Consider the following 27,795-nt stretch of genomic DNA (forward strand, 5'->3'; position numbering starts at 1 on the left):
ACTGGAGTGGGTTTAGCTCCACTCAGCTTAAGGAGTTCACTGCTTTGGTTCAGGTGCTGCTCTTTCCCTTTCCCCTCACTCTGCCCTTTAATTGTAAGGGTGGCAGAATTTCTTCCCTACATATGTACAATGTCCCCGTCAGACTTTGATTGTGAAGCAATAGTCTTAAAAACATTTTAAAAAAATTCTTGACCCAGCCGGACTCAGGGGATCACACCTGTAATCCTAGCACTCCTGGGAGGCCTAGGCGGGTGGATTGCCTGAGCTCATGAGTTTGAGACCAGCCCCAGCTAGAGCGAGAGCCCGTCTCTAAAAATAGCCCGGCGTTCTGTAGTCCCAGCTACTTGGGAGGCTGAGGCAAGAGAATCGCTTAAGCCCAAGAGTTGGAGGTTGCCGTGAGCTGTGATGCCACCGCACTCTACCAAGGATGACAAAGTGAGACTGTCTCAGAAAAATTCTTAACCCAGTGGCATTTATTTCAGAATACAAAGTTAAGTACGGTATTAAGACATTCATGAGTATAATTTAACATTACTGGGCCAAAGTTGAATGAATGCCTGCACCATTTTTGTTGGAGATTGCCAAATTCCCCTCTATGGGGTTGCATGTACGTCTTTTTTCGTAGCTTTTCTCTTTACACTTTAACCTCCGCTTCCTTTGTCGTATGTGACGTTGGACATCTTTCAATATATTTAAGGACGTTTGTCCTTTTGTTGAGATGGGGTCTCCCTATGTCGTCCAGGCTGGGCGCGAGGGCTCTTCAATGGCGCGATACCACTACCGATCTGCGCCCGAGTTTTGCCTGCTGCGTCTCCCACCTGGGCCGGATGTCACCCCTCCGTAGGCGTCGTTAGTCCCAGACCCCCAAGAGGTCACCACACAGACGCCCCACTTAGGTGCGACACTTCGCGGGGACTGTGCGCCAGCAGGGAGCTCCCGGGCTCGAGCGACGCCCTCCGCCTCAGCCTCCCGAGCAGCTGGGGCCACAGCCAGGATATCTGTCTTTACTGGGGTCCTCTTCTGAGAGAACAACCCGAGAGCCACCGTCACGGACCCCAAAGCCAGGGCAACGCGCACAGCTGCGACAACTTTCCGGGGAACTCGCGAGGTGCGGCCGCTGCCAGCCCGGCGTATCAAGGCAGTGGGGGTGACGTCAAGGGGGGGCGGGGCCTTCCGTCACGTGGCGCCGGCAGCCGCGCGGCGCTCAGCCTGGACTGCGGCGCCGGTACTAGGCGAGGCCCCTGGGCCTGGGCGAGCCCGCAGCTGCCACCCCGCCTAGCATCTGCACGACGCCCGGCTGCCCGGTCGCCCGGGCTACGTTTGCCCCCCGGCAGCTCCGCCCGCTGCGGCTCCTGTGGCTTGGACTGGGGCTGTGGCGGGAGGGGAGATGCCACAGCCCAAGTCCCTGAAGGCCGCGATCCTGGGCTGCCAGCGTCGCGGTGAGTAGCCGGTCGGGCGGCGGCGCCTGACCCCGCGCGGCCTCCGTCCGTCGGCGCAGCGCTTCAGGGGCGAGAGCCGTGGCGCGCGCGGGCTCCGGGGCGGGCTGGAGGAGCCTGGGGGCAGGTGTAGCGCCTGGGACCGGTGGGACCCGCTGGCGTCCGGAGGCCAGAGCACGTCCCTTCAGGTTGCTGGGGTTGTCTCCCGGGAGGCGGTGCCGGTCCCCAGCAGCTCCTCCCCAGCGGCCCCGGGCCGCCGCTTCTGGGCTCATTTTCAGGCATTTTAGAACAGGGATCCTAGGGAGGAGAGGGACACAAGCCCAGAGCAGTGTTCTCCGTTCACGTTCCTCTGGAAGTCTCCTTTTTTTAACCGTTGGTTTGTGCCGGTCAGGATTTTGACCAGATCTACACGTGATACTTGGTTGATATGCTTAAGTTTCTTTGTTTTTTTCTCTTTACAGAATGTTTGTTGAAGAAATTGGGTCATTTGTCTTGTGTAATTTTCCGTATTGTCGAAATCCATGCTGTTTGGATAAACCTAAAAATGCCAACGCTTCTGCTCTGTAATTCCCTTTGAGAAATATTCGTGATGAAGTAGCTTTGTTTAATTTTACCATCAAAGAAAATTTAGTCTGGCATTCCTTTTTACTTTGCATTATGGAAACAATGGGTTGGTTGGTTGGTTTTCCAAATATAAAATGGTATTACAACTTTGAATATGTTTTTCATACCCCTGTGCACCCACGAAAATACTGTGGTGTTACTCTCCATCAAATCGCAGGTTTAGGCTAGACTTTAAAAAAAAATATTTTTTAACAACTTATCTCTTTCCTTTTCCCCCCAAATACTGTATTTTGAGATCTACTGCCTTAAGACAAATAGGAACTAGAAAAACCTCTCTCTACCTTCAGTATGTCTCAGTTGAGCGTTTCAAATGTCATAAAATAGTAGTCCATGCTTCACTTCTGACGGTTTCTGTGCTGTTCCTTGAAAGAAGTTATATTTTACATTTTTTTTTGGTCGAAAAATACATCTAATATGAAGCTTATTTTAACGATTTACAAATGTATTATTTAGTGGCATTAAGTGTGTTTGCAATGTGTGTCACCATCACCAAAACTTTTTTTTTTTTTTTTTTTGAGGCTAAGTCTCACTTTGTCATCCTCAGTAGAGTGCCATAGCATCAGAGCTTACAGCAACCTCAAACTCTTGGGCTCAAGCAATTCTCTTGCCTCAGTCTCCCGAGTAGCTCGGGCTAGCTGGGACTACAGGTACCTGCCACAGCATCCTGCTGTTTTTAGAGACAGGGTCTCATTCTGGCTCAGACCGGTTTCAAACCTGTGAGCTCAGGCAATCCACCCGCCTCACCCTCACGTGCGTGAGCCCCTGTGCCAGGCCTCATCACCAAAATGTTTTAATCACCCCATTCAGAAACTCTTAAGTATTAAGCAGTAATTCTCCATTTCCCCTCCTCCTTCAGCCCCTTTCTGTACATATGAATTTGCCTATTCTAAATACTTCATGTAAGTGGAATTGTACAATATTTATTCCTTTGTGTCTGACTCATTTCACATGTTTCAAGGTTTATCCATGTTGTAGCAGGTACCACATCTCATTCTTTTTTAGGGCTAAATAATATTCCTTTGTGTTGTATGTGACAAATTGCTTATCCAGGTGTCCCTTAATAGACACTGGGTTGTTTCCACCTTTTGAGTATTGTGAATAATGTCATGAACATGTGGTTACAGGTGTATGTTTGAGTCCACATTAAACTTTTTTTTTTTTTTTTCTACATTACATGCAGGAATAGAATTGCTGGGTCATATGGCAATCTGTGTTTAACATTTTGAGGAACTGACAAGTTCTTCTTCACATTTAAAACACTGCTTATTAATTGCTAAATATGGTGGCTCCACTTCAGCTCTCATGTGTCTTGACCTCTCTAAATCTTTGTGACACTTCATGTTGCTTATCAGCAACACCCTCTTGAGTTCTTCCACTTTGTAGACCTCAGGTCTCCACAGACTCTTCTGCTTCACACAGAACTTAAGCACTACAGTGCTTGCTCCCTAATCCATTATCCTGTCCTCATTACTTAACCCTTCTTTGCTATTACTTTCGTGCAACTTAAACTGTCATTTCAATGTTTATTTTAAACTTCTGAGGCCTAGATTTCAATTTGAAGCTCATGGGGATCTCCATGTCAGTGTTCTCTCCAATGTGACATGTGCAGAATAAAATTCATCTTCTGTAAATCTTACCAAACCTGTTCTTTCTGTGCTCCCTGTCAGCAAGACTCAAGCTGGATATTGTTTTTATCGTCCCTTTCTCCGTTAGCGGCCCATGTCCTGTCAAGTTGACAAAAGTGGACAGTTCTGCTGCTGAGACTCCTTTCCACTCTCACAGCCTTAGATCAAGACCGATAGCCTCTTAATTGGAATTTTTCTGACGGTGCTCCCTAATTTGAAATTTCAAAAGGCCCAAACCTTTTGACACACAGCTGCTAGGATTTTCTTCCTAAGATTTATTTGCTTAAAACCCCTAGTGAACTTTTTTTTCATGCAGAACAAGTTAGTTTTTCTTATCTTCAGCATCACAGCCTCATCCTGTCTTCATAGATAATAATCAATCACTTTACCCTAGCTTTATCTTGACCCTGTATTCATCTGTAGTCATCATTACAGCCAACTCTTCTACTTCCTATTCTGTTCAGATAACTGAAAACATAATGTGTTGCAGTTTCCTAAGACTTGAACTTTCTGCTTGAAATATTTCAGTATTTGGCCTTTAAAATTTTCATTTTCAAAGCCAAAACATAAATCTTAACTTCTATAAGAAATCTTCAGGTGTTTTCAGACATTATTGATTTCTCTTCCGTCCTTATGTCCGTATAGTTTGGTTATATCCTTATTACCGCAGCACTTTTTAGAGTTTGCTTTCGGCTAGGCAAGAGGATCATGCTCATAGCAACCTCAAACTGCTGGGACTCCTTCCTACTCTCCCAAGCAGCTGGGACTACATGCACCTGCCACGTGCCTTGCTAATTTTTCTATTTTTAGTGTGTGTGGGGGGGTGTCTCAGTCTTGCTCAGGCTCTTCTCCCCAGCTGAAGTGATCCTCCTACCTCAGCCTTCCAGAGTGCTAGGATTACAATCATGAACCACCTCATCCAGCCACTAAGTTTATTTTTTTACTTAGAGAAAAATGAGATTACTGATTAAAGTGCATAATGGTTTTTAAGGCTCCTGTGATATTGTCAACTGCTTTCTAAAAAAAAGAGATTTATAATTTCATCATTGATAAATGTAATGTTTACTTGTATTTTGAGTATAAATATTTTAAGATGCTTTTCTAATTTGAGTTAGAAAATACTCATTTTTATTTGCTAATTTTTGAGCCTAAAGACTTTTGCTTATATATTTTCATGTGTTTCTTTTGTGAATAGTCTTTTCTGTATACCTCATCTATTAATCTAATACCTTATTCATTTATCTAATAATCCTGTGCCATATTTGCTGCAGATATTTTCCAGTTTTTGTCCTTTTGCTTTTTAATTTTAGTTATCACCCTTTTCTATTAACCCTTTAATTTTAGTTATCACCCTTTGACTTATAGAGATAATTTAATTTTAAGATTAATATTTTGTAAACATTTTCTTAGTTTTCAGCATATTTTAAGAAATGTGAAGAGGTGATAAGACAAGGGAACTTGGTTATAAATTATATTTTGAAAAAGGAAGCATATATAATCTTCACAGCCTATTGCTTGGTTAACTTTCAAATCTTCAGGATAGTATAAAAAGTTCTACTTTTTGTTGTTGTTGATGATACCAAATTCTTGAACCTATTTGTGATATTGGAAAAGGATGCTATGTTATGGTTTTCCTGAGAAACAGGACACACACACACAAACACACACTATTTATTTTAAAGAATTGGCTCCATATAGTTGTGGGGGTTGGCAAGAGTTCCTTTTGTCAGTTTGAGCCTAAAGGCGTTTGGAGGCAGAATTCCCTTTTGTACATGTTCAACTTTCCTCTTCTTAAAAAAGAAACCATATATACATATACAATGGCCATCACATACATGAAAAAATGCTCAGTGTCGTTAGCCATCAGAGAAATGCAAATTAAAACTATACTGAGATGTCATCTCACACATTAAGATGGCTTTTGTCAAAAAGAAAGGCAGTAACAACAAATAGGGAGCCTGTATACACTGTTGGTGGGAGTGTAAATTACTGCAGTCACTATGAAGAACAGTATGGAGGCTTCCCCCCAACTGAAACAGTTACCATATGTCCCAGCAATCCTGTTGCTAGGTAAATATACCAAGGAGAGGATAATAGTATATGGAAAAGATATCTGCACTCATGTTTATTGCAACACTGTTGAGAATAGTGGAATCAACCTGATTGTCCATCAGTGGATGGATGGATAAAGAAGTTGTGGTACACACAATGGAATTGTAGAGCCACAAAACTATTTGCAACACGTGGATGAACTGGAAAACATTATATTAGATGAAATAAGCCAAACACAGAAAGACAAATCTCATGTGTCTTTACTCATGTGGGAGCTAAATATTAAAAACAATTGATTTTATATGCCGGTGGTGGCAGGTTCAAACCCAGTCCTGGCCAGAAACTGCAAAACAAAACAAAAACAATTTATTTTTATGGAGACAGAGTAGAATGATGGTTACTAGAGGTTGGGAAGAGTAGCGGAGAGGAAGGCATAAAGTGGGGACGGTTAATGGGTGAAAAAATATTGTTAGATAGAATGAACAATATTTGATAATGCAACAAATTACTACAATCAACTATAATTTAGGTATACTTCAAAATAACTGAGAGTGTAATTGGAATGTTCCTAACACAAAGAAACAATAAATGCCTGAGGTGATGGACACCCCAATGACCCCGACTTGACTAATTCATGTTGTTTGCCTGTATCAAAACATCACATGTACTCTTTTAAAAATATATAATTTTTATATACCCATAATAATTAAAAAGAAAAAATCCTTACACACAAGCCCCAGTCATATTCGATTAGGGCCCACCCTAATGACTTCATTTTAATTTAATGATCTCCCTGAAGACTCTCTGGGAATATAGTTACTTTGTGAGGCACCAGGGGTTAGGACTTCAACACATCATTTTTGAGGATATACAATTCAACCTGTAATAGGTGCCAAATAATCTCTTGTGTGATGGAGTGAGAAAAAGCAAACCAGCAGATACTTAACTTAAACACAATTATATAATCATAATTTGGAATAAAATACATTTTAGAAGTAGCTAACCATTCACTTTGAATTGTCTAATATTACATTGTATTTACAAATTGGTAGGGAATCTATTCTCTATTTCCTAAGTGTTCAGAAAATTCTGCCTCTGTATTATTATTTCCATGTATTTGTTTTTTTTTTTAATGGGATACTTCTTTCATTATATATTTTAAAAAAACTAGAATGGGTACTTATTAGTATTTTATTTGATAAAAAACTTTAGAGATTAAACTTTAAACTTTTAGAGCTTAAAAGTATTAACTTGATATTAGGTAATGCTCACAAAAATGTTAAAGTCATTAGAATTTCTTTGCTAATGAGATGGGATTTTTAAAAAGCTTTGTATTATGGAAAGTAGAAGTTCTTGTTGCTTTTTAAAATAAAATTAAACATTTTATTTTGTGATAATTGTAGATTCATGTGCAGTTATAAGAAATAATATAGGGCGGTGCCTGTGGCTCAGTCGTTAGGGCGCCGGCCCCATATACCGAGGGTGGTGGGTTCAAACCCAGCCCTGGCCAAACTGCAACCAAAAAATAGCCGGGCGTTGTGGCGGGCGCCTGTAGTCCCAGCTGCTCGGGAGGCTGAGGCAAGAGAATCGCTTAAGCCCAGGAGTTGGAGGTTGCTGTGAACTGTGTGAGGCCACGGCACTCTACCGAAGGCCATGAAGTGAGACTCTGTCTCTACAAAAAAAAAAAAAAAGAAATTAAGAAATAATATGGAGAGAATCTGTGTACCCTTTACCCAGTTGCCCCAAATGTTGGTATCTTGGCAAAACTATAGTGTAGTATTAACACTAGGATACAGATGTTGATAGTTAAGATACAGAATAGTTCCATCATCATAAGGATCCAACACCCACATCCCCTCCCACAAGTCCTTTACCACTGTTGTCCCCAGCCACTGGCCATCACTAATCCATTCTTCATTTCTAGAATTTTGTGATTTCAGGAAATGTTACATAAATGGAATCAAACAGTAAGCTTTTAGGATTGGACTTCTTCATTTAGCATAATTCCTTTCATCTATCCAAGTTGCTGCACTTATCACTAGTTCTAAAAATGCTGTTTTTAAGACTTCCAGCTGCGGCATTACAGAGTAGAGTAGGGTTTCTCAGAGTTGGCACTGTTGACATTTGGGGCCAGATAGCTCTTTGTTGTTGGGGACTGTCCTGTGAACTGTAGGATGTGCAGCATCCATGACCTTTACCCACTGGATGCTAACAAGATCCCTCCAGTTGTGACAACCAAAAATGGTTTTAGACATTGTCAGAAGTCCTAGAATCGGCCAGATGTTCCCAGACATTGCCAAATATCCCAGCCCCTGGCGAGAACCACTGGAGTGGATTATAGAAGTGGACTTGGAAGACTACATATAACTTAATCACTTACAAAATCCATCCTTCTGACTATTCATTTATATGCACCAATCTACACACATTTCCATTTGATCATTCTGTTGTCTTAAAGACTAAATTGTAAAGTTACAGTGAAACTTGTATAATAGAATGAGAAGAGAGACATGGCTAAGATACGCAAACACAAAACTTGTGAGGATGAACTTGAATCTCTGTCCTTTTACTTCATGGACAAGAAAGAGTTGGCTAAGTAGTGCAGGCACATTAAAACCCCAAGAAACCAATATACTACAGAACTCAGCACTTTAATATAAGGGTCAGGGTTAAAGGAACAATTGCTTGTTGGTTAGATACAGTAGAACATGCCATAGTTGACCACCTCCCTACATTGACCATCTCTGTTCATTGACCTAGTTTTATAGATTGAACATGCACCACAGTAACAGTAGGTCTAGTTGCTTATGTTCACCTCCATATGTTTACAGTTTTGTTATAGTCCCTTGGGTGGTCAATTTGCAGAAGTTCTACTATCTTTTCTGCTTTTAAAATAATTTTTTTTTTTTTAAAGTTTTTGGCCAGGGCTGGGTTTGAACCCACCACCTCCGGCATATGGCAGCCACAGGCGCTGCCCTTAAAAGAATTTTTTTAAGGAAAATTTTAGAGATTAAAAATTTAATAGATTTTAAGAAATCTATTAATAGTCAAACCCTTTCACCCATACTCTAAGGTCTTCTACCCCATGTTGGTTAATTGAAGCAAAGATATCATAGGATTAGGCTTATTTCACTTAACATAATGCCCTCTAGTTCTATCCATGTTGCTGTGAATGATGGGATTTCATTCTTTTTTTTTTTTTTTACAGCTGAATAGTATTCCATTTTGTATATGGACCACATTTTCTTTATCCATTCAGCTGTTAGTTATCTAGGTTGATTCCATAGCTTGGCTATTGTGAGTAGTGCTATAGTAAATATAGGGGTGTGGATGTCTCTTTGATAAACTGATTTCCTCTCCTTAGATAAATTCCCAGCAGTGAAATTGCTGGATCATGTGATAGTTCTACTTGTGGTTTTTTGAGGAACTTCCATTCTATTCTTCATAGTGGCTGTACTCATTCGCATTCTGACCAACAGAGTAAAATAGTTCCCTTTTCTCCATCCCCACCAGCTTTTGTTTTTTATATTTTGATAATACTCCTTGCTGGGGTGAGATGGTACCTCATTGTGGTTTTTATTTGCATTTTCCTAATGACATGTGATGTTGAGCATTTTTTCATATATTCGTTGGCCATTTGTATGTCTTTTTTTTTTTTTGAGACAGTTTCACTGTGTCACTCTCGGTAGAGTGCTATGGCATCACAGCTCACAGTGACCTCCAACTCTTGGGCTTAAGTGATTCTTTTGCCTCAGCCTCCCAAGTAGTTGGGATTATAGGCACCCACCACAACACCCAGCTATTTTTTGTTTCAGTTGTCATTGTTGTTTTAGCTAGCCCGGGCTGGGTTCAAATACGCCAGCCTCCGTGTATATGGCTGGTGCCCTAACCACAGTGCTACAGGTGCTGAGCCCATTTGTATGTCTTCTGAGATGTCTGTTCTGAGCATTTGCCTTTTTTGGCTGTTTTTTTTTTTTTTTTGTAGAGACAGAGTCTCACTGTACCACCCTCGGGTAGAGTGCCGTGGAGTCACACGGATCACAGCAACCTCCAACTCCTGGGCTTACACGATTCTCTTGCCTCAGCCTCCCGAGCAGCTGGGACTACAGGCACCCACCACAATGCCCGGCTATTTTTTTGTTGCAGTTTGGCCGGGGCTGGGTTTGAACCTGCCACCCTCGGCATATGGGGCTGGCACCCTACTCACTGAGCCACAGGCTCAGCTTTTGCTGTTTTGTTTTGTTTTTAAGGAACAGGGTTTCACTATATTGCCCAAACTAGATTTAAACTTCTGTTCTCAAGCAATCCTCCTACTTCAGTCTCCCAAGGAGCTGGGACTATAGGTATGTACTACTGTACCTGACTCCATTTTCAAACTATTCTCATTGTTTTTTTATGTTAGTTTATTGTAAATCCTTGTGTATTCTGGATATTAATATACTGTTGCTTTTGCTTTTTTTTTTGAGACAGAGTCTCACTTTGTTGTCCTCGGTAGACTGCTGTGGCGTCACAGCTCACAGCAACCTCCAGCTCTTGGGCTTAGGTGATTCTCTTGCCTCACCCTCCCGAGTAGCTGGGATTACAAGTGCCTGCCATGGCACCCGGCTATTTTTTTGTTGTTGTTGCAGTTTGGCTGGGCCAGTTTTGAACCTGCCACCCTCCGTATATGGGGCCAGCGCCCTACTCACTGAGCCACAGGCACTGCCCCCTTAATACACTGTTGGATGAATAGTTTTCAGATATTTTCTCGAATTCAGTAGGTTGACTTTTCACTCTGTCAATTGTTTCCTTTGCTGTCCAGAAGCTTTTCAGTTTTATATAATCCCACTTGCTTATTTTTACTTTTCTTTCCTGTACTTTTAAAGTCATATTCATAAAATCTTTTCCCAGACAGAGGGCGGCACCTGTGGCTCAAAGGAGTAGGGCACCAGAGGTGGTGGGTTCAAACCCAGCTTCAGCCAAAAACTGCAAAAGAAAAAAAAAATCTTTTCCCAGACCAATGTCCTGAAGTGTTTCTTCTGTTTTTTTTTTTTTTTTCTTCTAGTAGTCTTGTAGTTTTGGGTCTTACATTTTGGTCTTTGATCCATTTTGAGTTGATTTTTTTTTTTTTTATTGTTGGGGATTAATTGAGGGTACAAGAAACCAGGTCACACTGATTGCATTTGTTAGGCAAAGTCCCTCTTGCAATCGTGTCTTGAGTTGATGTTTATATATAGGTAAATGTCTAGTTTCTTCTGCATGTAGATATCCAATTTTTTTCAGCACCATTTATTGAAGAGACTATCCTTTCCCTAGTGAGTGTTATTGGCACCTTTCAAAAATCAGTTGGCTTTAGGTATCTGGGTTGATTTCTAGGATCTGTATTCTGTTTTTAAGGGACAAGATCTCATTATGTTGCCCAGGCTAGATTTGAACTTCTGGTCTCAAGTGATGCACCCATCCCAAGTATCTGGGACTACAGTTGTGTGATACTGTACCTGCCCATTAGTCTATGTGTCTGTTTTTATGCCAGAACCATTCTGTTTTGGTTGCTATAGCTTTGTAGTATATTTTGAAGTCTGGTAGTGATGCCTCTAACTTTGTTCTTTTTATTCAGGATCACTTTGGTTATTTGGAGTCTTTTGTGTTTCCATATAAATTTTAAGATTTTTTTTTTTATTTCTGTGAAGAACGCTGAGAGGTTATTCTGAGATGTGAACAAAAGGAAACAGTCAAGATCCTGTATGGGCAATGTGGCCTTTATTCACTCTGTGTGAGTGGGCTGAGTTCAAAAAGGAAGTCAGCACATGGGTCAAGGTGGACTGGGAATATAAGAGTCCAAGGGTTGGGGGTTGGTGCACTTATTCCTTTCTGAGTGGGACTTGTGTGAGTTGTTTCTGTGTCTTGCACTGGGTCCTGTTTGGGGTGGGTCCCTGCACTGGGGCCTATCATCCCGGTCTTTTTAGTCTATTGTAAGGAGGTAGAGTGATGGGTGTGGTGTTTCTTTGCTTTTGGGGAGTTGAGGGTTGTCGTGGGCTGCCTCTGAAGGAAAAAAAGGGATGGGGGTGGTGTTTACAGCAACACTCTTGGGTCTTTAGTCTGAAATGGTTGATATCCACATAGGGTGAGAATATGAGTGGTTGTTTTTCAGGTGACTGCCTGGTCAATAAATCAGAAGATGAGGTAGAGGATTACTGGTCTGAAACTGAGAATGAGAAAGATCATAATTAGTGGCCCTAAAATAGGAAATAACCAAGGAGGCCAGAAATCAAATAAGGACCAGGGATTAGGTGATTCAAGATGTGTTTATCTCTGTTTGATTTGTTCTTGTAGTTCTTTTACTTTGCCTGTGATTATTCCTGACTAATTGACAAAGAAACAGCTTTCTTTACCCAGAAAAATGCAGGGAGCTCTTTTTTCTGGTGTAAGTAAATCTAAGGCTTGGTGATTTTGGAGGACTACTGCAGCTAAAGAATTAATTTGGGATTGTAGGGTCAACTAAAGAGTTGGCTACCTTTTCCATATCTTCGTTGAGTTCTAGGGAGAGTTGGTGCTAAAAGTGGGTTGATGTATTAATGCCTGCAATGCTGTGCCAAGTCCAGCCACTGTGCCTGTTCCGAGGAGTACAGGGAGGAAGATACCTCTTTTTTTGTCTGAAAGTAGGGGGATGTGTCACCAAGTTAGCAGAGAGTCATTCCAAAAGAGACTTGGGAGGTGGGGAACACTCCGGTGCAAAGAGTAGAGTGGTTAGCGTTCAGGCACTGATAGATGGAGCGGCTGCAGAGGAAAAATATTCCAGGGGCACAGGAGGAGTTAGACAAGGGAAGAGTTGAGTTGAGGGAACAGAGATCAGGCTTTATAAAGCCTACAGAGTCTCCTGTGCTGATGAGATTGAAACAGGTTAAATTGGGGGAGGCTAGGTGTGGAAAGCCCCTAGTTACAGGGCCGAACAGAGCTGTGTTACTTGCTGCCGGAATGGAAGAGTTAGATGTGTCAGCTACGGGTATGGGACTGAAAAAGATGCTGGTATAGAGAAAGGCACATCCAGCATCCTGAGGGGGAGAGGAGACAGGAAGAGTTCAGGACAACTGAGAAGGAGGTGTTTAAAAGCCGAGGAGTAAGTGTTGTTGTAGGTCTTGCAGGACAGTGAGGTCTAATCTTTTATAGGGTGGAAGGGTTATACTGGAAGAGAAGAGTGTTTTTATGAGTTGTCCTGTTTCTTTCTTTTTTTTTTGGATTTTGTCCAGGGCTAGGTTTGAACCTGCCACCTCTGGCATATGGGACTGGCGCCCTACTCCTTGAGCCACAGGCGCCACCCTGTCCTGTTTCTTTCTGATGTGCTATGCCCTCTTCCTCTATTTGATAATACTACATACAGTTGTCCTGTTTCTTTCTGATGTGCTGTGTTCCTCCTCTATTTGATAATACTACATACAGTTGTCCTGTTTCTTTCTGATGTGCTGTGTTCCTCCTCTATTTGATAATACTACATGCATGAGGTACGTCCAGCAGACAGTAATTCCTGCTTCACCTCTGGGGCATCCAGGCCTGTTACTTTGCTGCTCCAGTAGGAACCTCTTTCCTCCATCAGAACATTCAGAGGCTTTGATAACATCCTAACAGTGTGCTAGCATATAAGCGTGGCTTGTGAAATAGGGGATCTGAGGTAAGAATTGGGTGAGGTTGACGTGGGAATGGGGGTTGGTAAGGTATTCATGGAGATACGAGGTTTGGGTAAGACAACCTGTGCATTCAGCTGGGGTTGATGGGGAGGGGAGAAAGGCCAGGATTGATAGGAGGGGTAGCCAGAAGGAAAAGGAGTAGGAAGAAGAGAAGTTGGTTTTCCTCAGGGGGGAAGTCTCAGAAGGTGCCTTGTAGCCACAGACCTTTAAAGGCTTCAAAGAGGTTATCCTAACTTTGAACCTCAGAGTAGGCAGGCATCTTGAGAAAAGTTATGAAGAAAAGGGAAGAAGCAGGGAGCAGTGTTACACATTCATGGGGAAGTGGACTCTTCAGGGATCCTGGTGAGTTTTAAGGTGGTGTGGGGTAGTACTTGCGATTTCCAGTGGGGGTTTTCCAGAGCTGGAAGTTTTTCTGTAGGATATAGCTTTATTTGGGATTGGCGGGTCCAGACTTGAGCTGGAGGGTTCAAATCCAACCTGGGCCAGCCAAACAACAATGACAGCTGCAACCAAAAAGTAGCCAGGCATTGTGGCAGGCGCATTTAGTCCCAGGTACTTGGGAGGTGGAGACAGGAGAATTCTCCAGGAGTTGGAGGTTGCTGTGAGCTGTGATGCTAGGGCACTCTACCCAAGGCGACAGCTTGAGGCTCTGTCTCAAAAAAAAAAAGTGTTTTTTGTTTTTTTCCCCTGTTGAAGGAACTATTCTTCCCATGTGGAAAGGTGCTGGTAATTGTCCTGTTCTTCAGATGTATATACAGAGTATTTGTCATAGGACAAGTACTAGCCTTGGGGGTGAGGGTATAAGGGTGTTTCGCTACCCATTTGGCTTCTGTTTTGGCTTTTTGGTTGCCTTTGGAAATTGGATCTGTTTTATTTTGGTGGCCTTTACAGTGGATGATGGCTACTTCCATTGGAGAGAGTGGCCTCATTCAGGAGGTTTCTAATGAGTGTGGCATTGACAATAGAGGAGCCTTGGGTGGTAATGAATCCTGTTTCTTGCCATATGGCTGCCTGGTGATGGATTATATGGTGTATACTTAGAATCTGTGTATATGTTAATGGAGCAGCCTCATGCAAGTTGTAAGGCTTTAGCCGGGGCTAAGCGGTCTGCCTGTTGTGAGGAGGTGCTGGGGACAGAGTAGTAGAGGCAATAATGTGAGAAGAAGACACAATAGCAAAGCCTGCCTTGGCAATGGAGTGAGCACTGGGCTTAAAAGAATTGCTGTCAATAAACCAGGTGTCTTTGGGGTTAGGTAAGGGAAAGAGGGAGATATTGGGAAAAGGGTGTAATGTTACATGACTGAAGGCCAGCAATCATGAAATGAGTTCTGAAAAATATGAGGGTCATGTGAGTGGAAGGCAGCTAGGGGTTATATGCAGGGCCAGGGGGAAAGTGGAGGGTAGGGTTTTCTATAAAGAGGTTTAGGAGCTGGAGTAAATGAGGTACAGAAAGTAAAGATGGTTAAGTGTTGGTGTTTTTAAAGGGATGGAATGTTATGAGGGGTGAGTAGATATGTGGGGGCATGGCAGGTAAATTTCTGGGCCTCTAGGAAAAGGAGGGATGTTGCTGTCACCCCTCGGAGGCAGGAGGGCCAGCCTAAGGCTGTGAATTCTATCTATTTTGAGAGGAATGCTGTTGGAGGTGATTATTGTGAGGTTTCTGTGTTAGGACACCTCCTGCACATCCTTGGTGTTCTGACACTGAGAGGTAATGGATAATGAGGATCAGGGAGATGGAGGGAGAGTGTTCAGTACAGAGGATTGTAGGGAGAGGAAGTACTAACTTTGGTCAAGGAGGTCAGTTGGGGGAGTTTTAGTGGAGGTGTATAGTGGCTTAGGCAAAGCCGCAAAATTGGAAGTCCAGGCTCTAAAACATGCTAGAACCCTCAGGAAGGAGAGGAGGTCATTTTTTTGCTGGGGGAAGAGGTAAGGAGCAGATGGCTTGAATATGGTCAGGGGGGGATGAATTTTTCTCATTCCTGCAAGAGGATGCCAAGGAGAGGGAGAGAGTAACTGGGCTTTGGAAGGGGCCACTCCATACCCCTTGGTGGGGAGGAAAGATAGTAAGTGAATGGTGTCTTGCTGGGAGGCAGTGGGGGAGGGGCTGCATAAGAGAAGGTCATCTATCCATACTGAATAACTGGAATTTTTTGGTAAAGTTAACTGCTGGAGTTTGGCCTGAAGTGCCTGACCCAAGTAATGAGGACTGTCTCTCAATCCTTGTGGGAGAACTGTCCAGGTGAGTTGTTGGCTGGAGGAGGAATCAGGGTTTATCAAGGTGAAGGCAAAGAGGGGTTTGGAGAGCTCATGGATGCGGATGGTAAAAAAGGTGTCTTTGAGATCTAAAACTGTGTAATGGGAGGTATTGGAAGGAATAGGAGGGTATAGGGATTAGGGACTCCTGGGTGAATAGGCTGAACAATTTCACTGATGGCCCATAAGTCTTGCATTAACTGATATGGACTATCAGGTTTTTTATTACAGGAAGAATGGGAGTATTGTAGAGGGAGTTAGTAGGTTTGAGAATATTGGCTGACAGGAGTTTGAGGATGAATGGTTTAACACCCCTGTGGGCTACCATGGGGATTGGGTATTGTTTAAGGGAAGAATATGAATGTTGGGTTCGGAGGGCAATGAGAATGGGTGAATGATGGGAGGCTATAGAAGGAAGACAGGTATCCCACACAAGAGGGTCTACCGGGAGGTCTGAGTGAAAGAATGGAGCGGTTTTAGGGGAGGAGTTAGAGAGAAGTAGGATGGGTAGTGAGAGGTGGGAGCCTGCAGGAATCATCAGGGTTGCTAATAGTTTTGAGAGGATGTCTCTGCCTAGTAGGGGAATGCTGTATGAAGGAATGATAAGGAATGAATGTGAAAAAGAGTGTCTGGAAAGTGAGCACCACAAGGATGGGGTAGCATGAGGGCATAGCAGATTGCCATCAGTACCCACCATCAAGATCTCTGTTTGTTGTAAAGGACCTTTATAGGAGGGTAGGGTGGAGTAGTGGTCCCAGTATCAATGCAAAGAGATCGGCTTACCTTCCACTATTAGAGTTAACTGGAGTTCAGTCTTAGTGATCATCCAGGGACCTTCTGTTCCTCCAGTACACATTAATCTTCAGCGGCCAAGCCCAAGAGGTTGAGGAATTCATCCAGTTCCTGGAAGTGACTGTGGACTGGATCCTCAAAAGGGTCTGGGCAGTCAGACTTCCAGTGAGGACCTTTGCAGGCTGGACACGGCTTGGCAAGGAGATGGGTGGGGGAGTGGTTTGGATTTGGGCAATCCCATGCCAGTTTTTTTGGACTTAACGCATGGTCCTGGGGGAGGTTTTCTTTTTCTAGACTGTCCAGAGGAGTTTCAAGAAGTAGCCAGGGCTTGTCTTATGGTGGAAGCCAATAACTGGAGCTCTCAGAGGTGCTGCTGCTTAGAGGCCTCCTTAGAGGTCAACAAGATCTCACTTGGGGGTTCTCAGGGCCCTGGGGGGATTTTTGGAGTTTTTTTTTCAGGTATTGGGTGCAGACTGGGAGATAAAATGCGTGTTGAGAATGAGCCTCATCGCTGTCTGGCAATAGGGCAGTGTAGTGGTGGAGGGTTTCGTTAAGACGGGCTAAAGGGCGGCCCCTGTGGCTCAAGGAGTAGGGCGCCAGTCCCATATGCCGGAGGTGGCCGGTTCAAACCCAGCCCCGGCCAAAAACCACAAAAAAAAAAAAAAAAAGACGGGCTAAAAACTGGGCAGGATTTTCATCCTGTTTCTGGGTTATTTCTTTTAGTTTGTCATAATTGACAGCTTTATGGGCTTTTTAAAGTTTCTCTAAGAGACACTGGACCATGTGGTTATGAAGGTGGACTCCAGGAACATCAGTGTGGTAATTCCAATTGAGGTCTTCCTGGGGGACAGCCCTGGTGCCCTCTGGCAGGGTTTGGTCTGTTCTCCAAAGATCTTCGGTGGTGTGGGCCTGGGCCTGGGTCCAGACCTACTCCCTGTCCTCTGACATTAGAGTTGAGGTGAAGGATGACTATAGATAAATCATGTCCGGTCAGATCATATGATTGGATTAGACATCTGAATTCTTGAGTATATTTTGTGGGCTCTGTGGAGAACGAACCTAGTTTCTGACTTATGTGGGACAGATTTGAGAGAGAAATGGGGACAGGAACCCTGATGATACCTTCCATTCCCCCAAGTTTAGGAGAGGGTATAGAGGTTATGGTGGTTGGAAGTGGAAGGTCTAAAGGCATGGCCAGATCTTGTATGAGGTGGAGATGTTGGTCTGCCTTCTTTCCTTTCCTGCCTGTGGGCAGCAGAAGGCAGGTGGGGGACAGTGGAGGGAGAGCGGATAGGGTGGAATTCTGTGGGTAGGGAGGAGGCTGTGGGAGGGCACGAACGGGAGGGTTGTCTGTTGGGTTGAAGGAGGATAGGGGAGAGTCAGGGGGCTTGGGGGGGAAGGGGTTTAGGGAGGACTGATTTGGCCGTGCAAGGAAAATTTGAGAAAGTTCCTAAGTTGAACACAAAGAAGGAATGCTTTGGAGGAGGAAGAAGGCCTGGATGTAAGGGATTTCTGACCATTTGCCCAATCTCCAACAGTAATTGTTGAGGTCAGTGAGTATTGAAAGGTCAAGGTGCATTTGCAGGCCATTCTGAGCCATTGTCTAGTTTGTACATAGACCAAGTGGTATTACAGAAAAAGACGAGGCATTTAGGTTTAAGGTCAGGATAAAGGTGTAGAGGCTTGAGGTGAGTTAAGAGGCAGCTTAAAGGTGAAGAAGGGGGAATCTGAGACTGAGTGGTCCCCATATCGGAAACTGGAGGTAGAAAATAGATGAGGTTAAAACAAGGATGAAAAGAGAACTTACGAGGGGGAGGTGGCTGAGGCTGGGCCAGGGAGGTTACCAGGTGTCTCTGACAGACCTTTAACCAGCCCTAAAAGAGTGGTCCAGGCCCAGGGTGTAGTGTCCCCATGAATAAGGTACTGGACAAGTGAGTCTGACTCGCCAGGGTTAGTCCATGACCAGCTCTTGATTTAGGAAATAAGGACTATCGAAATTTTTGCCCCAGAAATAGAGAAAATGGGAGAGAGGAGTTGGAGTGGAGAAAGGAAAGAAAAATTGAAAGGCTCAGAGAGGGGCTATAAGAATGGAGAAAATAAGGAAGAGAATTTTAAGGTTCAGAGAGGTGCTATAAGAATTTGAGAAGAGAATAAGGAAAGGAGATTTTTTTTTTTTTTTTAATTGTTGCAGTTTGGCCAGGGTTAGGGTTTGAACTCACCACCCTCAGTATATGGGGCCAGCACCCTACTCACTGAGCCACAGGCACTACCCAGGAAAGGAGATTTTAGGCTCAGAGAGGGGCTATAGATGAATGCTCACCTCACTAATAAATGGATGGATTCCAGGTGGGGGTCGGAGGAGTCCCCCTGTTTCCCTTAGTCTTGTCAGAACAAGAGTCCTTCCAGTTGGGAATGGGTCTGACAGGGTGAATCTAGGCTCCCTGAGGGAGCTTCTCCCTGTCCTGGCTTTTCAGCACCAGAAAAGAGAGATTATTCTGAGATGTGAACAAAAGGAAACAGAGTCCAGGTTCTATGTGGGCATTGTGGTCTTTATTTACTTAGGTGTGAGTGGGCTAAGTTCAAAAAGAAAGTCAGCACATGGGCGGCGCCTGTGGCTCAAGGAGTAGGGCACCGGTCCCATATGCCAGAGGTGGTGGGTTCAAACCCAGCCCGGGCCAAAACCACAAAAATAAATAAATAAATAAAGTTTAAAAAAAAAAAGAAAGTCAGCACATGGGTAAAGGTGGGCTGGGAATATAAGGGTCTGGGGGTTGGTGCACGCACTCTTTTCTGGACGGGACTTGTGTGAGTCGTTTCTATGTCCCTGTACTCGGTTCTATTTGGGGTGGGTCCCCTGCGCTTGGCCCTATCAAATGCCATTGACATTGTGATAGGGTTTACAATATACACTTTAATCCAAATCTGTATTATTATTTTTTTTTTGTAGAGACAGAGTCTCATTGTACCACCCTTGGTAGAGTGCTGTGGCGTCACACGGCTCACAGCAACCTCCAGCTCTTGGGCTTACGTGATTCTCTTGCCTCAGCCTCCCGAGCAGCTGGGACTACAGGCGCCCGCCACAACGCCCGGCTATTTTTTGTTGCAGTTTGGCCGGGGCTGGGTTTGAACCCGCCACCCTCGGCATATGGGGCCGGCACCCTCCGCATATGGGGCCGGCGCCCACTCACTGAGCCACAGGCGCCGCCCTGAGTAACACTGTTACTTTGCTTTGCCTGTACTACAGATACCTCATTAATAGAATATTCCCAGTTCCTCCCTTCTAACCCTTGTGACATTGCTGTTATTCACTTCATTTACCTGAGTGTTGTAATCACCCAGTACACAAATTGTTACTATTATTACTTTACCAGGGGCGTCCACCCTTTTTTCTTTTCTGCCACACTTTGGAAGATTAAGAGTTGTCTTGGGCCACACAGTAAATCAGCAAATACACAAACACTAAAGAAAGGTGATGAGCATAGAGGCCAGCGCATACTTTTCACATATCTGACGCTACAGATAAGCAAAACAGTCCTCAAACAACCTGCATGCAGCCTGTGGGTCACAGGTTAGACACTCCTACTTTCAATAGTTATCTTTTAGATTAAGAATAAGAAAAGATCTTATTTTACTTTTTTTCCTTTTATGTGCTGCTTTTATTTATGTAGCCCCAAGTTTCTGACCTATATCATTTTCCTTCTCCCCAAAGAATTTCTTTTAAATATCTTGCAGGGCAGGTCTGTTTTCTTTAATACTTTAAATTTAAATATTTCACTCTATTTAAATTTCTGATGGGAAGTCCACTGTGATGCTTATCTTTTTCCTCTTTAGATAAAGTCCCCCCCCCCAGCTTCTTTTCAATATTTTATATTTGCCTTTGATTTTCTGAACATGAGATGCCTAAGTGAAAGTTTCTGGTATTTATCCTACTTGGTGTTGGTGTCCTGGATCTGGATCTGGGATGGTGCCTGTTGTTCATTTCAGAAAGTTCTTGGCCATTTAATTTCAAATATTTCTTATGACTTTTTTTTTTCTTGAGACAGAGCCTCAAGCTCTCACCCTGGGTAGAGTGCTGTGAAATCACAGCTCACAGCAAGCTCCAACTCCTGGGCTCAAGCGATTCTCCTGCCTCCGCCTCCCAAGTAGCTGGGACCACGGGCGCCTGCCACAACGCCCGGCTATTTTTTGGTTGCAGCCATCATTGTTTTGGTGGGCCCAGGTTGGATTCGAACCCGCCAGCTCAGGTGTATGTGGCTGGTGCCTTAGCCACTTGAGCCACAGGTGCCAAGCCTCTTAGGACTTTTTTGTTTTCCTTCTGATACTCTAGTAATGTGCGTGTTATGGTTTCTGAAATTGTCCTACAGTTCTTGAATGTTCTGTTGGTTTTTTTCCGTTCTTTTTTGTTTTTGCATTTCTGTTGGGGAAGTTTCTCCTGAACTGCCTTTAAGCCAGTTAATCTCTTTGGCCCTGCGGAGCCTACTGATGAGCCCATAGAGAGTATTCTTCATTGTTGGTTTCTAGTATTTCCTTTTGATTTCTTTCTTGAGGTTTCCATCTCTCTGCTCTTATTATCCATCTCTTCTTTTTTTTTTTTTTTTTTTTTTTTTTTTGTAGAGACAGAGTCTCACTTTATGGCCCTCGGTAGAGTGCCCTGGCATCACACAGCTCACAGCAACCTCCAACTCTTGGGCTCAAGCGATTCTCTTGCCTCAGCCTCCCGAGTAGCTGGGACTACAGGCGCCCGCCACAACGCCCGGCTATTTTTTGTTGCAGTTTGGCCGGGGCCGGGTTTGAACCCGCCACCCTCGGTATATGGGGCTGGCGCCTTACCGACTGAGCCACAGGCGCCGCCCTATCCATCTCTTCTTACATGTTATCTACTTTTTCCTCTAAAGCTCTTAATATTAATATGGACATTTAAAACTCCCTATTTGATAGCATCTGCGTCCTGAGTCTGGTCTGATGATTGCTTTGTCTTTTCATACTAGTTTTTTCCTTGCCTTTTGGTACATATACTTTCTTGTCTTTTTGCAGATTCTGGCCTTGGCTGGATTTGAACCTGCCACCTCCGGCATATGGGGCCGGCACCTACTCCTTTGAGCCACAGGCACCGCCTATTTTTTTCTTTTTTTGTCGTTGAAACCCTGATAATAGGAATTGAGGTACATAACCTTTGGTATGAGGATTTATGGTAATCTGGGTAGGAGTTGGTCTGTGTGACACAGACTGCAGGTTCCAGGGCCTTTGGATCCCTCTAGTGTCCCCTTTTTTTGTCTGCTCTCTTTACTTAAGGAATTCCTAAAGCATTCTTCTCAGAGAGATGCTGTGTCTTCCAGCTCTCTCAGCTGTAACCCACTATTATTATATTTGAAAGTCTGTGAATGTGGTGGTAAAATGTGAGAAAGGGTAAGAATTCTATAATACTTTGATTAAATCTCAGTCTTCTAGTGGGCCTGTATTTCACATGACCTTCACAATCATTTCTCTAATGTTTATCTTTTTCCCAATTGTCCCCTGCTCCTTGCCTTTGATTGCTCTAGGTCCTTAAAGCCCTGACCTTTGTTGATGATTTTTTCTCTTTAGAGTAGACTGTAGTGGGAGGAATGTTCTTTGTATTCCCCTAGTTGGGAGACCCTCTGGTAAAGTCCTTTCCCCTGGAGCATAAGCCTTTGTTATGGAGAGCTCTGGGTGTGTTTCACAGAGATTACTCTTCCCCTCCCTTGCCTGAGGGATGTAACCTTGAATGCCTTGTGGAGTTCCGTGTGTAAAGCCCACGGAAGTGTGGGCCCCCACCTCCAGAAACTGCTTTCCCGGAGTGTCTGGCTGCTCTGCTAGTGACACTCAGCCTGTGGCGCCAGCTTGTGCTTCTGCAGCTTCTGCTCCAGGTCAGCAGGTGTCTCCCGTGTTGCTTCAGATTTCCTGTGCAGTTTGCCCTGTTATTGCAGTTCTCTCGTGGGTTGAAGAAAGTCATTGATTTTCAGTTTACCCAGCTTTTTCTCACCATCAGGAGTGTTAGCTTCTATGCTTATGAAGGTGAAGTCATCGCCATGCTTTTTAACTTACATTTTGTGACCTGTTACCACCTTCAGTGAATTAAATGATAGGTTCAGAGCTGTGATATAATATCTAAATTTAATTATGTAGGCTGTTTAAAATTTCATATGTATCACCTAATAAGGATTTCAAACAATACTGCCTGATAACTTTTGCTTTCCTTAGGAAAACTTGTCACTTTTTTTTTGGCCGGGGCTGGGTTTGAACCCACCACCTCCAGCATATGGGACCGGCACCCTACTCCTTGAGCCACAGGTGCTGCCCAGGAAAACTTGTCACTTTGAATTGTTTTCTTGCAGGTATAAAAATGACCTCTAACTCTTCCAAAAAACTCTTTTTGTATGCATTATTTTTTATTTTATACAGGCAACAAAAGCTGTAAAAACTCTATCTTTATTAGATTTTCCATGTAGACATAAAAGATTACTATATTTCAGGATTTGTCAGCTTGTTTCTTTTCTGCTGAAACCTGATTTTATTAGTTTGGGTTCCTCTAAAAGCAAATCCTGAGTTAAAAATTTAAATCCAAGTTGTTTATTTGTGAGGTAATCTCAGGACATAGCAATAAGGGAGTGAAGTGAGACGTGGTAGGAAGTTAGCCAATAAAGGGTTTGTTTTCCATCCAGTTTCTGCTCTGGACAGTTAAAGTTTAATTGTGCCTGGGAACTCCAGAGCCAGGGTGGAATACCAGTGTCAGAGTTCTTCCTCTGGGAGGGTTTGAGGGAGCTGGGGACTTTTTACCAGTCCTTTGTTGAGGGTCTATTACATGTTTCCCCATACTTTGGGCCTACCCTGCAGGTGGGTATCAGAAGCCAGAGCTATAGGTGTTGGCAATTTGAGTTCAGAACATCATGTGGGATGCTCAGATAGGCAGGCAGCATTGACAACTGTATTGATTTACTAGGGCTGATTGAACAGCGTGAGCTCGGTTTTCTCATGAGTCTGATTGTCAGCTGTTGAGGTAGTAGATAGCATTTTCTGAAAAAGTCCCATTTTGATTTGCAGATGGTCTTTTTGGCAAAACTTAGCCGGCACACTTTAAAGTACAAAAACAACAGTTTAGAAAATAACTAGGGTCAGGCACGGTAGCTAATGTCTGTAATCTAGCAGTCTTGGGGACTAAGGTGGGTAGATTGAGCTCAGGAGTTGGAGAACAGCCTGAGCAAGAGAGAAACCCCATCTCTAAAAATAGCTGGGCATTGTGGTGGGTGCCTGTAGTCCCCGCTACTTGGGAAGCTGAGGCAGGAGGATTACTTAAACCCAAGAGTTTGAGGTTGCTGTGAGCTATGACGCCATGGTACTCCACCAAGGGTGACAAAGTGAGGCTGTCTGAAAAAAAGAAAATAACTAGGACCCCTCAATAGGGCTTTTAGGTGGCTCCTACTCTGTCTTCCCTGATGACTAGTCAGAAAGCCTCTCATAGGTGAATGGCACACTTACACTGGAAAAACAGTATTTGTAGGATGCAAATGAGCACCATTGTTTTGGTTTTGGGGTGTTTTGTTTTGAGTCTCAATCTCCGGCGTGGGCTGTAGTGCGGTGGCCTAATCACAGCTTGCTATAGCCTCAAATGAATTCCTGGGCTCAAGTGATCCTCTTGCCTGAGCCTCCCAAGATTGTAGCAGAGGCTACAGGCATGTGCCACTATGTCCAGCCCCCACCATTCTTATGTTTCCTCTCTCTGACTAACTGCACACATTTATCTGCTTGGCTTCTAAAGACGTTTGATTTTGTGACCTGTGTTGACCAGAATATCAACTATTTTGTTGGGCCTAACAAAAATACAGCAATAAGGGATTTCCTGAGCATTCCTGGCAGTCTTGAGCAGACACATGGGGTCATCAATGAATTAATTAAAACATGACATATCATAATAAAGAGAAAGTTTAATACAGTATATGTCGTAGGATATTTAATTAGAAAGACCTAGAATCTAATGATTCCAGTAAAATAAATGTTTATTGCACAGGCTTGCCTTTTGACACTTACTGACCTTATGCTTGCCCCAGAGGGTAAGGTCACTTTTTCCCTATTGTTTTCCACAGATCCACAGTGAGTGAGAGCTGCTATTTGGACATGGGTTCAGAGAGGGTATAAGAATAATGGTCAGCCTCTACCAGCCTCATAGTCACTGACTCAAGTTCTCCCAAGTTTTGCACTTTTGGGTACCTCACCATATTGTCTGCCTTTTAAAGTTTCTTTTTCTTTTTTTTTTTCTTTTTCTTTTTTGCAGTTTTTGGCCAGGGCTGGGTTTGAATCCACCACCTCCGGCATATGGGGCCAGTGCCCTACTCCTTTGAGCCACGGGTGCCGCCCGTTTCTTTTTCTTTGGCGTTTGTTTAATTCAATTTGCTTCTTTCTTACCTCAGCATAACTTTGTGTTTTTCTTCTGCATTTGAGATATGTTAGACATTTCATGTATTTATGTGCTTTTTGATTTTCTTATAGAGAAGGGATTCATACATACCAGAGGGATGTCCAGGGATCATCCCAGGGAGCATATGATGTCTGGAATTTGCTTTGAACCTTTCCTAATTCAGTAATCTCCTTATGTAATAAATACTGTTTTTGGTGGCTAAGTTTCTTCTAGTTTTCCAGGTGTTAAATAAAAAAATGAGAAGAAATAATGTGTATTTTTATATTGTCATCACCTGGTAATTTCATGGGGATAGGTAGGAACAGTAGTACTGTAGTACTTACATGACTTGCTGAGTAAAAATATGAATGTGCCTTTTTTATGGAAACGGCTAACAAATATTTGCTGTTTGACAATGTGGAATGCAGAGCATACTTAGAAGAAAATAGCTGGAAATTACTGAAAGGTAAATAAACTTTTAAAGATAAATACTTTGTACAGATAGAAAATGAAAGTGGTCCATTAGTTAAACAGAATTATCTTAGCCTTGTAGTTAAAAGATGGACATTTATTTTTATTTATATATTTATTTATTTATTTATTTTTGAGACAGAGCCTCAAGCTGTCTCCCTGGGTAGAGTGCTGTGGCTTCACAGCTCACAGCAACCTCCAACTCCTGGGCTCAAGCGATTCTCCTGCCTCCGCCTCCCAAGTAGCTGGGACTACAGGTGCCTGCCACAACGCCTGGCTGTTTTTTGGTTGCAGCCCTCGTTGTTTGGTGGGCCCAGGCTGGATTTGAACCCGCCAGTTCAGGTGTATGTGGCTGGTGCCTTAGCCGCTTGAGCCACAGGCACTGAGCCAAAAGATGGACATTTAAAGGGCCATAAGAATTTCAGACTGGATAATAGTTCATAGAAGAAAATCTGTTGTACAGATTGTGCTTTTTGAGCATGTGTTCAGTGTTCAAATTTTATTCTCAAAATTTTGACAAATGAATGGAATTAAATTTCATTGTGCTTAAAACCCATTCTGTTTTCTTTGTGCATTTTGGTATGAAAATCCCCTTTGCTTTTGAGATAAAAATAAAAAAGGATATCCTGTTTCTTTCAAAGCCTTAAAATATTTAATTTGATCCATAGTTCTTATATTTTTAAGAAGTGTTTTCCTAAAAAATATTTTACCTCTTCCTGCCGGGCGCGGTGCTTCACGCCTGTAATCCCAGCACTGTGGGAGGCTGAGGAGGGAGAATTGCTTGAGCTCAGGAGTTTGAGACTCGCCTGAGCGACAGTGAGACCCCGACTCATGAAAAAAATGGAAAAAGCCCTGCCGGGCACCGGCGAGCGCCTGTAATCCCAGCGGCTTCCGGAGGCTGAGGCAGCGGGGTGCCCGCAGCCCAAGTCTGAGGTTGTGGTGAGCTACCACGCCCACTGCACTCTGCTCAGGGGCATAGGCATAGGGTGGGACCCTGTCTCAACAACAACAAAAAATAATAATAAATAAATAAATTTACCCCTTTATTAAATAATTGCATATTCTTTGTAGAAAATGTTTTAAATAAAACACAAAGACTTTTCAGCCATTAAAAAAGTTGGAGACTTTACATCATTTGTATTAACCTGGAGAGAGATGGAACACGTTCTTCTTAGTAAAGCATCATAAGAATGTGGAAGCAAGAATCCAGTGTGCTCAATTCTAATATGAAGGCAGTGGATGAGCTAATACCAGGGGGATAGGGGAATGAGCAAGTGGGGAGAGGGAGGAGGGAGGGAATAAGGGGGTCATGGTGTATGGCACAGCTCTTGGGGGCGGGACACATTTATAAAAGAGACTTTAACAAATGCGATCAGTGTAACCTAATTCTTTGTACCTACCCTCAATGAATCCAAAACAATTAAAAAAAAAAAAAAGAATATGAGAAAGAACTTAAATAAAAAAATATGAGTGCTTAGTTTGGTAAGGTCATCGTATATTGTATTATTCCGGTATCTCTATAGTGTTATTAAATAATAAGCACAGTGCTTTGCCATATAATTCAATAACAAAATAAAAAAAGAAATTTAGCCATAATGCCACTAACCTAACCTGAGTCTGAATTTTTCAATAATTGCCAAAAACAATATAACATTTTGTAGATAGTGTGGAGAGATAAAAAATAACTGGTAGATTATATAGCAAAATACAAATACTTAAATTTCAAGTGGATTTTAAATTGTTTCCTTTTTTCTTATCTGTCTTTTTCAAGTTTTGAGTACAATAGCAAAAACTGTTATTAGTATTATCAACCCTCAGCACCTTGAATTTGGAGCAGCAGCTGTGTTTCTGGTTTTAGCTCTTTTTTTAGGATGACTTAATGATTTTCAAAAGAAGAAATGTTGGTTTGTTTAATACATTTACTAGGCCGTGATTAGTGTTTAAGCTGTCGTCTGTAGAGTGGCACTGCATTAACAGGAGCTGTCTTAGTGTCCTTTACGTAACTTAACTACCTTCCGCAGCTGGTTTGCTACAAAATTGCTGGTGTAGCTGATGTTGTCAGTTAATAGAGGATGGCTATGAAAAGCATTTTTGAGAAAAACGAGCCTTTTTACTGCAAAACAGTGTATTGTGCTTCTGAGAAATACTTATTCTAATCTGATAGTGATTCTGGAATTTGAATTGAGTGAGCCGAGATTTTTAGACCTTTGTGACCTGAATAGTTTGCCAGAAAGCATTTTAGATATAACAGTAAATGCTAAGACTAGCAATAAAAAGTTTGTTTTTTGAGCAGATTAAAGTATATGTGTGCTTAAATTGTTATTTGCATGTTTTTATAGACATTATTTTTCTAGTCTCCTGGATTTCATAGTGTATAGAGCTGCTCTTTTCCTATGATGTCTAGCTTCTAAAAACCCTCCTCTTTTATTTCCTCATGATGTCTAGCTTCTAAAAAACCCTCCTCTTTTATT

The 27,795-nt window shown here is 43.0% G+C and overlaps 1 protein-coding gene across 7 annotated transcripts in view; it reads left to right on the forward strand.

Moving 5' to 3' along the window:
• The first annotated feature begins 474 nt into the window (after positions 1-474).
• The window catches only part of GALNT11 (polypeptide N-acetylgalactosaminyltransferase 11), a 66,768-nt gene continuing 39,447 nt past the window's right edge, over positions 475-27,795 (forward strand). For 3 of the 7 annotated variants that reach the window (XM_053608662.1, XM_053608668.1, XM_053608663.1), the window contains exon 1: positions 475-1,439. The gene's annotated coding sequence lies outside the window, so the exon portion shown is untranslated. Of the gene's footprint in view, positions 1,440-1,550; positions 1,625-22,144; positions 22,329-27,795 lie in introns of those variants that run through there. The other 4 variants (XM_053608664.1, XM_053608666.1, XM_053608665.1 and 1 more) reach the window with 3 other exon arrangements.

Source organism: Nycticebus coucang, chromosome 11 (assembly GCF_027406575.1).
Source record: "Nycticebus coucang isolate mNycCou1 chromosome 11, mNycCou1.pri, whole genome shotgun sequence".
Classification (NCBI taxonomy): domain Eukaryota; kingdom Metazoa; phylum Chordata; class Mammalia; order Primates; family Lorisidae; genus Nycticebus; species Nycticebus coucang.